Below are 11,596 nucleotides of genomic sequence, written 5' to 3'. Positions count from 1 at the left end.
TTCTTCACCACTAATGCTACAGTCAGACCGATGAATCTGAGTCCCAATCGATCGAAACTATCATGTTGTTTTTAAAGGCGTATCATCGGTCGGTTTGGAGTCAGTTTCGTTGGTGGGACTGAATTTAGATGAATCTCGCTGGGATACAGAAGATGGGGCATTCAATAAGGGTTTCCATTCATCATTCTCCCCTTTTTTCCGTTGCGTAAGTCTACCATGTCTTCTGTCACACCAACGAAACAGCTCCAAATTCGACCAACTTATGCCTTTCAAACTGTCGTATATATGGTATAAGCTTTAATCGGTCTGAAATCGGTTTTCTCGTTGTTATGTGACTGCGAAATGAGGATGAGAAAATCTGTGAGCTCTTATACAACAAAGTCGACAAACATTTCAAAGTCAAATGCCAAAACGCTTTTCACCAAACATCATTATTTTGAGGTTATAGCTAGAACATGTTTGCGTGGAAATGGTGGAAGTAGTAGGCGGAGTCGAAGAAGAACAAGAACAAGAGGAGGAGGAAGAGGAAAAGAATAAGGAGAAGAAGAAGAGAAAGGAGAAGAACAAGTGAAGCGAAAAAAGAGTAGGGTGAAGGAGTAGGGGAGAAGGAGAAGAAAATGAAGAGGAAAATATCTCGTTGCGAGTAGGATTCGCGGAACCTACGCGGGAAGATCCCATTTGATTTCTAGTCAAACGCCTTAACCACTCGGCAATCGCAACCTTTTATTGATTGCATAATTCACATCTGACATTTTTTGGTATTTTTATAACCCTGGTCCCTGAATGTAATGTGTGAGGCCAGTTCAAATGTGGTTATAATTTATAAATTACCTCGCTTTTCAAATTTACGAGAAAAGCAAAACAATGAAGAAAACAAGAAAGAAAGTAATAAAAACGATATGATTGCCTAACAAACGTGAGTAACGTAAAAAAAAACTACTGCTACACATTATAAAAAAAGTGATAATACAAATAGAATTTGAAAAATCGGTAGTAATAAAAAAAGCTTTGATGTTCATTTATAAAAATCAATTACATGTTTCTTTTCATCTAAAAAAAGAAATTCCACAAATTATTTGCGGAACTGTATTGCGAATGTTGGTATATTGAGATATTAAAATGGTGGTTGAGCCTCTTGTGTGCATGAAAGAGAGAGAGAAAGAAAGAGATGGGCTTTGGTCCGATAGTTGGCGTCACTGTGACCATTGGCGAAAACTCGGGAATGGGGAGATGTGACCCCCCCCCCCCCCCCCGTCAAATTCCGTATTTGTAAATTATAGCTTATGGAGGAGTTCGCAGTCCCCTTCCCACTCTATACAAAATGACCCCCACCCCTAAAAATAATAATTATAATGAAAAGATAAATAAATGAGTAAATAGTATTAATAATTATAATGATGATAATAATAATGATAAAATAATAATGATGATATAATTATAATAATAATAACAATTATAAAATAAAGAAATCGCCGCACCTAACTGTCGATAAATTGATGCAAGATTTCGAGAAGTCTATGATGTTGATACTGAAAAAAGGAGCGGAAAATTCCCCTTCATATCTTCATGAAATACCAAAAAATAATTTGAATGATTTGTATAATCTCGCTGTTTCTGTGTGAGCCCAAATAATATTGAGACAGTCCTGTATCCCTGAATACTAATAATCTATATTACACAGAGGTTGTCCATACCAGATGTCTTCAAAAATTTTCACCAAGAGATGGCAGCAATTACTTTTACAAACAAAATTCACTTGAGTACTTGACTGTAAGTTGTCCCCGTTGTTGAAGCACCCCCAAGAATTACCTGGAGGGGGGGGGGGGTGCTCCAAGTGTTTTTCACCAGAGGCATGGTAATATACAAAAAAGCAACAACAAAATCACTTTCATTTTGTTGTGAAAAACAGCAAATAACATCATCTTACCCTTTTTCGTGTCCTCTTGTTTTTCTTGGTCGTTGAACTTTTGGGGTGGGGTGCATGAGGCAAAGGGCCCCACCGTCTTTACGCCAGTCGGGATTGGGGTTAATTATCTTCACAAGTATAATTTCATTGATTTTTTTCTTCCTATTATAATCATATCAGATGGACATCATAAGCCTAGACCACAAGTATTGCATTAAATCATGCGCTAGCTTATTTAAGCCATTGCTCGTATATTTATTCGAATATAAAAGAATAATATTACTTCTGAAAAAAAAATAAACGAATCAAGTCCAGGGACATAACATTGGTCAGTAGGTCGGGGGAGGGGAAATAGCAAAAACTTTCACGATCATATGGTAAGGAAAGGATTTTTTATGATTGTGCGCTGCGAAGCTCTATCGGGCATAATTACTGTAGCATAATGAGTTTTTTTTTAATAAAAAAAGAGGGACACAGCATGGCGCGAGTGGCAAATAAATATTTTGTCTAATATAACTCGAAAGAGAGAGAGAGAGAAGCGAGAAAGAAAAACGATCACCTTTTTCATGAGAAACTAAATTTGATATATAGATTGTTACATGGTCAATTCAGAAAATAACATCATATTTGTTTTAAAGCCTGGTTTAACAAAAATGTGTAGTAGTTTGATATCAATTTCATTTTAATTATTGGATTAGGACGAAGTTCATATGATTTTTTTTTAATTCCTTTTTTGGGGGGGGGGGTCGTTTTGAGGGTTTCGTTCATTTTGAAACCAATTGATTCATTATTTAGATTTTAATGGATTTTTTTGTTAGTTAGTTTTTCTTTCAATTCTTTTGGGTTCCATATATCATACTATATTCCATATAAATTTCTTAAACTTTCCTCTCCTTTTCTTTCTTTTAATTTCCTCGTTTTCATTTTTGTTCTTGGTTATAGAACATTTTGGGGCCCATGGAAAAAACAAAACCTTGCATCTGTACGCCAGTGCTATCGGGGTCCGGGCGGAGCCCAAGGAACTCCTGATATTAAGCCAGGCTTACAGATGGCAGCTATTTTTAATCAAATCGCGGGTATACACGGTATATGCCTATAGCTTTTTGGACAACACATTCATACTTCAACAGAGTTTAACGTAATAAACCAAGTACTTTGAGGAGTCGCACAACATAGCAAATTTGGGGGCAAAAGTCGCCAGCGAGCGAAGTGATGTGAGGGATGTGATAGATACTTATATTCAGCTATAACATGTCTATTTCATTGTTTTCTAACACAGGTTTTCTAAGCTCATTTCCTTTCATTGTCGTCTTCCTTTTCTTCGCTTCAGCTTAACAGGAAGGTATACAGGGGGCCCAGTTACTAAGGGCCAGGCCCGGCCGGGGGCCAGGGCCGGATCGAGGGGCAGCCCCGGGGGGGGGGGGCAGCCTGCCTCCTCCCCCCCCCCCCGCCTGTTAAGCCACTGATCAAGTCTTACATGATTACGTCAACAATTTTGATCAAAATGGAACGGTATAAAACTGTTATTAAGGAAGAAAAACAACAAAACCAACACAATTTGCAATTTTAAAAATAAATTATACTGGGGGGCTGGGGGCGGGTGCGCGCACAATTTTGTTATTGTATTAAGTAGTTTTTATTGACAACTTCAAATCATATACAAAATAAAATATATATAACAAATAGAAGTTTGATGTCTTTACAAATTGATAAATACCTTGACAACTTATAAATTTAACATCATTTTTTTTTCTTGAATGTTACAATAAAACACAATCATGTCAGACATCTTCTAAAACATAATTATAAATAACATTGATAATAATAATATGCATTAGGAATAAACTTCTACAATAAATTCAACATATTTAATTTTTTTTCAGTGTCAAATACAAAAACCTAACGAATTGAAGCCATCAGCATATATTTTTTTGAACCCATCGCCTCGGCCTCTTCACTCAAATAAAATCAATCTCAACAACAAACTCAGCCTGTACCGGTACGGTAACGATCGCGACGGCTTGAAAATAAAAGAATTCAGCGAGTCAGCTGATCTCACAGAAAACGGTCAACGACGGTGGGGAGGCGCGGCCGGTGGAGATTTCTTTTTGTTAAAAATGTTAACTGGAGTGGATATTATTCCTCAACGGTATGTTACTATTTGTACTTATTGATCTTTTCGGTCATATTTTCATTCTTTAAAAATATGAAAGTTGCTGATATGTAATAAAATGTAGTTTTTTGTTGCGGAGCCGGTATTCACTCTATTCGACTTCGAGTGACTACTGCGAGGACAACGGATATTCCCATCTCACCATCGGGGAGCTGCCCGCTTCAACCGCTCACGTTTTTCGTGAGAAAATGCATGCAGCCTGTGCCGAGTGTAGCGAGCTGTAACTTACAGTTACATGTAGTTACACTGCTTACAGTGTGTATTCAGTGCAGTGAAATCTACTGTAACCTAATCCGGTCAATATTTTTTGTTAAATCACTTCTACCATATTGGCATAAATAAAAGTATACATACCGTACATACATCTACAGAAGGTAAAGTTATAACAAATCTCTGAGACTGAGGACAGTGTCATGTCACTGTCAGTGATGTCGATTATATATTTTCAGTGAAATATAATTATAAATATAGACACTGTCACTGGTCTGTGCTATCATATGATTATGATTCATATCACAAATATCCTCCTTTAAATATTTTTTTCAGTTAGACCTATGACTATGACTCATAGCCATAGGCCTAACTGGAAAAAAAATTCAAAGAGCAGGATATTTGTGATATGACAGCACAGTGTGTGTGCAGCAAAGCCACTGACTGTATTATAGAGCTTTAAATAACTTAACCTGACACTGCATTTTTATTAACCACTTGACACTTCATTCTTCAACACCAAATAATTAACAGCAGAAGCAACTTCTAATGACCTTTAAACGCTTAACGTTACCTCCGCTCTTCAAAAATTATACCAGCTCTCCTTGCTCTAGAATCTAATCATCTAATGGCATGCTAGCTAGGGCCCCTAGTAGGCCTATTTTTTTTAAAACATTTCTTGTACGACAGTATGACAATACACAAATACGGTTGCCTGCACTGTTTCCAGAAGATTTACTGCTGCGCATATTCACTAATTATAGTACTTATCCCTATACTTATAGATCATGTGCAAAATGTATGCATACAGTGAATAGTTCCTTTCCTGACTAGACCATTGTCTATTGTATCACAATTTCCTCCACATTTTTTTATAACGGCTACTCTACACAAAATTTCTATATTGTACCGGTAGTAATTTTTGACATACATGTAGAACATGACCTGTAGTCGAAATAGAACATACTGTAGTTGAAAGCTTTTTTCTTTCAACCACAAATGCTGATCAAATTTGAAAGGTACTAGAGTTAAACTACATGTATTTCCCTGGTATCTGCTACTAACTTCTGGTCTGCTCTGTGCGAGAAGTTGGCTGGTAATTTTCCTATCACTCATCCACAAAGGATGGACATCAGTATTGTTGGGATTAGGAGTTAAGCCTAATCTCTAACTGATGGCTGAATCCATACTCTTCATTGTGCCTACTACTACCATCATATTGTTGTAAGAAGCTTTGTTTGCCTAACTGCTTTTATCTGTCTCCTTTCTTATGTAAAATGATGTGGCCAGTACTTTTCCACTCCCAAGTTCATGGTTGTATATAGGGGTAAACAAACCATGAATGATCAAAGTGACACTTATGCCGAGCAAGATTTATAGTGATTTTTTTACTGCATTTCAATTTGGCCTTCTTGAAGTTGATGTACTATAACCATTCTTGTGTTGAACTATTGATAAATTAAAAACATAACAAAACATGATTTGTAATACACAGCTGGTGTGCCAAAAGAAAAATGGGAAAACAGAAGAATTGAAAAAATATTTAAAAAAATAAGAACATAATTAAAATAATATATATAAATATATATATCACTGTTTGAAAAATGAGATTAAATCCAACCCGATCCAAAAGATATTTTTGGTTTTAAGTCCTGCCCACACCACTCCAAATCATGTTTGGGTCTGTTTATAAGACAAAAAGTATCAATTGGCATTTTGTTGGGACTCTTCCAATTATATGGTACTGTATTAAAATTATCTGGAATGTGTGAGGGGTTTTTAAAGCACCCCCTTTTAATACTTATTGATCATGTAGGAGGTGGGATATTGGTGTTCATGTACATGCACTATACAAAGTGATAGAAAATATCAGAACTTTTGGAAATGTATGTCATTTATAGTCAAATTTTGTTTGGGGGATTTGTACAGATAGAATGAATAGTTTTATTTTTAATAGACTATATGCAGCCAGTTTGAAATTCTTACATGTATGTAACCACCTGAAGATTCACAACTTACTATTTTTTCCTATTTTGTTCAATCTCTCAGGACTCCTCTGATTTTCATTTTTTATTTAAAAAAATATCCATGTATATTAATCTCTCTTTGAAATTCATTCATTAACTGTTTCTGAAGTAAGGCTGAAACCTAACTTTAATGTGTTGGGATGGAAATGAAACATCTACATGTGATTTGACCCTGGTTTTGGAATTGCTGCATTTGTTATGAGTGTTATTTACTTGAAACTTCCTGTGTGATTCAGTTGAGCAAAGGTCGATTTCGTTTTTATGAATTGTCTGGTCAGATGAATAAATACTGAAGAGAATACCGGTACCATATAATTTTGGCTGGCTCAAATTTTCACTGTTTGACATTTATGTTAATAATGAGTGAAAAGACAATTGAGGACGTTCCACAGTTAAAATTTAATCTATGAATCACAAAGCACCTGAATATTTCAAATATGCAAAATATATAAGGGTTCATGTGCTGATTTTTTTGCTATTGAGCTTTGAAGTTCTCCCAATTGGAAGTTCTCGAGAATTGTGCATTCAAAATTTTTTTTTGCATTTTTAGACCCCACAAGATCACTACGTTGAGGTTAAACCTATTAAGTATGAAAATGTTATATACCACAAAAAGTTTCAAAGTATAGTTTACTTTTTAATTAAAAGTTAATTATAAATTATTACGTATGGGACAACATGTTACGTATGTTACACCAAATGTGTGGCGCGCGGAATCTCCCACATGTGGAAATGAATGAAGTTATGTGCGAGATAGGCGATACCGCACTTCCGGTGCGGACTTACTCCATTTGTAACCCTCTTCTGGAAGTGGGTTGAGTACTCTGCTTTGAATCCGGATCGAAATAATCCTAACATTTTCATACTGCCCTCCAAAGTGGAGTAACTCCTTCTGGACTATGGAATAACTCGACTTCGGCTGTCAGTATGACAGTGGACAGTCTACTATTATTTAGTCTTGCTTTGTTTAATACTCACTTGTTATTCTTATTTTTTACTTTGACAAATGAAAATTTGGTTCGTAATGAGTTCATCCAACAGTTGGACCAAGCGAGCGGATATTACATGTACATGTAGCTATAGCATGAATGAATTTGACAGAATTCGGTCAATAGGCTATATTGAACAGTTGATAAAAAAAATAGACAAAGTGGGATGAGACCATGTGGGATGAGGCTATATTTTTTTTTATTTAATGGCAAATAGATTAAGTGGGTGTAAACCAAGTAGAAATTTACTATAGATTATAATTGACTAGTGGATCAGTTCAATTGAATTGAAGGCTTGTGGCATGTGAAAGGAAACCAAACGGTAAGCTGGGTCATTGTTATCTCTGTACCCGGTTCCTGTCACGTGAATCTGACACTTTCTTGCCTAATTCATAGCTTCAATCAATCTATAAAACAGTGTCAGCTGCCTGTTTGAAACAACATGTGATTATTCTCACCATGTAAAATCTCCTTAATATCTTTTATTGCAGCTGTATGAAGGTTCATGAGAGATCAAAGTCTAAATGTAGTACTAATACGCTGAGGAAGGCGTAGGATTGGACATTGGAATAGTTTGACATACATGTAGGTAATGGATTGATACCTACATTACAACAATACAAATCCTGTTTTAAGCATCGGCTGAGTGTACGCTGGATCCATGTAAGTAACATTTTCATTACCTTTTGATTAACATAAACTGTACAATGTAGCGCACACAGAGTTGCAGAGACGGACTGAAATTGTAGATACATGAATGGATTGTATCCAAAATGCAGTCCTCCCAACCCATTTAAAATGGAGAAAAGGATTATTTTCTCCCAAAATAGGAAATAAATAGTACTACAAAAAACGAAACCGAGACTTATCAATGATTTATCATAACTTAAAGGAGAATGAAACCCATGAAACCAGCTGAATCCATATCAAAGAGAAAAATCTAAGAAACATATCGTTGAAAGTTTGAGGAAGATTGAATGAATAATAAGATAGTTATGAGCATTTGAATATTGAGATCACTTATGCCATGTAGATCCTCCCATTGGCAATGCGACCAAGATCTGCGATGTCACACACGTACAACTCCCTCATTACTTTAGTATTTATTTCACTTATATTCTCACTTTTATAGAGTCTTTCACAAGGTGAGGTGTTCTCTTTATGAGAGGACAAGTACAGAGGTTTCACAACATTATATCATTGATGAATCGTTTGTCATATGATTAGAATGAGCAAAAAGATATGTTTTGGGGTATATTTTCAGTGTCCAAAAGGGGAGAGCTGTTCATCTGTGACATAATATATCTTGGTCGCATTGCCAATTGGAGGATCTCCAGAGCATTAGTGATCTCGACATTCAAATGCTCCTAACTCTTCTATTGCTAGTCCTATTTTACTCAAACTTTTGTTGATCTTATTCTTTGATTTTTCTGCTTTCACAAAAGCTAACTTGCTCCAAGAGTTTCATTCTCCTTTAATCAAAAATACAATAGACAAATGACCTACCATTGTAAAGCTTAGAATCTCCTCTTTCATCTAAAATCACTTAGATTATTTCTCATTCGCGTATGAGTGAGCAAAAACAATTTGAAGAGGGGGTACCAAAATGTCATTTGGCGGGCTGTATCTGGGTTTCAAAACGAAAACCACATTTTTAAAAAGTTCAATATCTGCTCTTTAATTTGATACCTCAATTACAGAAAATGGTCAAGAAATAACAGAGTTCTGGTTATTTGAAATAAGGCTTGAATTTCAATAATTTCATAAAATGAAGAGGTTTTACAGGCTAGCGTTCAAAGTCACTTGACACTCAGTTTTGTTGACGATTAGCCATGCATTAAGTCTTTTGTTAACCGTGCGATAGCTTCTGTGGGAAACCGGTGAAAACGCGTTTATTTGATGAAATTATGGAAATACAAGCATTGTTTCGAGGGAGCATAACTTTTTTACTTCTTGTGATTAAGGTATCAAATAAAAGAGCAGATATTGAACTTTATAGGCATGTGATTTTCTTTTTGAAATTCAGATACCCCCCGCCAAATGAGTTTTTGGTATCCTTTCTTGAAATTATTTTTGCTTACTCATGCGTGAATGAGGGGTAATCTAAGTAATATCAGATGAAAGAGGAGATTTTAAGCTTTACAATGGTAGGTCATTTGTCTATTGTATTTATGATTAAGTTATGATAAATCATCGCTAAATCTCGGTTTCGTTTTTTGTGGGACGCACTGTATAGTGCTGTACAGTAAAGTTATCAAGAATAGCGAGTATCATATTGGAAGTTTGGAACAAGAGGTCAGAATGGTTCAAAATTCATCCAAGTTATAGAAGTCTGCAAATAAAGCTAATTATACAGGTCCATGTAGATGTAATCTTTTTGCATAGTTTTTGCAAGAGCCATACTGTTAATTATTAAAGTACATGTACTTTGAATTTGAAATACTTTTTATTGCCCAAAGTCACAAAGGTGAGTCAACTTTAACCCCATGGTTATAATCACTTTTGGTTTTGAATCACCCTACTGATGTTGAATTACTGTCAAAATTTGGAATCACCTACCAGGATATGTTGTACATGTAATAGGAACAAACCCAGCTGTGTTTAGAGAGGCCGCACTGCCATTCATTCGTGCAATGAAGCCTCCTATTGGGCCTCTTTATGCTGTAAACCAAGAGGCATTCTTGCTTGCACGGTGCATACTCACTTTTAATGTATCGGCCTAGTATAAGTTAAATTTCAATTTACTTCACCATGGTACCTCGCACTGATACACAGAATGTTTTCATCCCGGGATAGCTTTGAAGCCGCTTATTAAAAGGGATTATTAATTGACACATTTTATTCAAGTGTTAACCAACCCACCCTTTTGAAATGTAAATATTAATCCACAGGGACCCGTTGCATAAAACTTTTGCCACAAAAAACTTTTTAAATGTGTAATTTTCAATGGCACAATTTTGTTTGCCAGAGTTTTTTTAAGGCAAAAGTTTTATGCAACATGTTCCAGGTGCTTTATGTAGCCAATGGGTCATTAATCCACAGGTTATTATAAAAAGTGAAAGTACCTAAGTTATGAAATTTTCAGGTTCGTCATTGGAACACATGATACTTTCAAGTGATAAACATGACATTCGTGTCTGTATCTTTTTATATTTTTCAAAGGGACAGTGTAGTTTATTATTGCCAGACCAGCCTCAGAATAATAATTTCCACTAAACATACATATAATGTACTTCCTCAAAGCCTGATATATTTGTATTATAACAGTTAATACTAGACCTAATGCATGTAATTGTCCGAACTTTTGTTTTGCAATGTTTTTCTTTCATTTGCAAAACTTAATTACAAACAGACGAAGGCATGCAGACATTATACAACATTCATTGAGATAACTTTGCCTGTGACTGTGGGACATCTGCACAGGCTATAAATGTCACAACTGTTTTAGGCTTTTAAATGTACATGTACATGTAGCTGTCCGCTTCTAATTGAGAAGCCCTGCATTATGCATATACAGTAGCAGCAGGGAAGTGAGAAAGCCATTCAAAGCACAAGAACCTGACCAAATATTTGATTTAGACACGAAAGAGGAATCTAACAATGTATTCTCTCTTCTTGTTTGTTCTACAGAGGGACTCATAAATGTACATGCTGACCAAAGAAAACAGTTATCCTAAAAACACCGAAGACACCTCACCATCACCATGTCGACAGCGGAAGAGACGCGGGCTGAACGACAGCCTTTTCTTCCCAAGTCCCGGAGTCTGAGTCGGTCAGCAGACTTTCCTGTTGATGGCCACAGCTACGAGAGCGATCAACGCGAGGAGGAAAGGAATGCAAACCTTACCTTATCAACAGAGTCGCGTCTCCATACCTCCCACTCAACCACGTAAGTCCTTACAGTGTAGGAATAAAAGTCATCATGGCCCCACCCTCGCCCTGGCACGGACCATATGGCATGTCCCCCTCCACTACAGCAATCATGCTTGTTCACTTGCTATTAAAGGCTACTTCTCTAGTCTTTCTTGAGAGGACTTTATTAAATATTCCTTGATACATGTATAAAACTTGACGTACTAGAGGATGTATAGCAAGTGTAGCTAGTAAAACAAAATTATACCATTGGAACTTAAACACATTAAACACTTTGGCAAAAAATATGGCCAGAATTTTCTTTTATCCAGCAGGCGGCAGGCCTCCGGTAGGTGTTTCATAAAGCTGTTCGTAAGTTAACAGCGACTTTAAGAACGACTGGTGATCCTATCTTTTGGCGCTAACACATGGTAACACC

The 11,596-nt window shown here is 36.1% G+C and overlaps 1 long non-coding RNA gene and 1 other non-coding gene across 2 annotated transcripts; one reads left to right on the top strand and one right to left on the bottom strand.

Annotated features, from left to right (window-relative positions):
• Positions 1-635: 635 nt before the first annotated feature.
• On the bottom strand, positions 636-720 carry TRNAS-AGA (transfer RNA serine (anticodon AGA)). Its single transcript has one exon. It is a non-coding gene; the product is annotated as a tRNA-Ser (tRNA).
• A 3,216-nt stretch (positions 721-3,936) lies between these two features.
• LOC135159107 (uncharacterized) lies at positions 3,937-11,521 on the top strand. Its single transcript, XR_010297869.1, has 3 exons — positions 3,937-4,055; positions 7,797-7,968; positions 10,936-11,521. It is a non-coding gene; the product is annotated as an uncharacterized LOC135159107 (long non-coding RNA).
• The last annotated feature ends 75 nt before the right edge of the window (positions 11,522-11,596 follow it).

This window comes from Lytechinus pictus, unplaced genomic scaffold (assembly GCF_037042905.1).
Source record: "Lytechinus pictus isolate F3 Inbred unplaced genomic scaffold, Lp3.0 scaffold_154, whole genome shotgun sequence".
NCBI classification, from domain to species: domain Eukaryota; kingdom Metazoa; phylum Echinodermata; class Echinoidea; order Temnopleuroida; family Toxopneustidae; genus Lytechinus; species Lytechinus pictus.
Note: the sequence above shows the minus strand (reverse complement) of the source record. Positions and strands in the feature narration are given on the sequence as shown.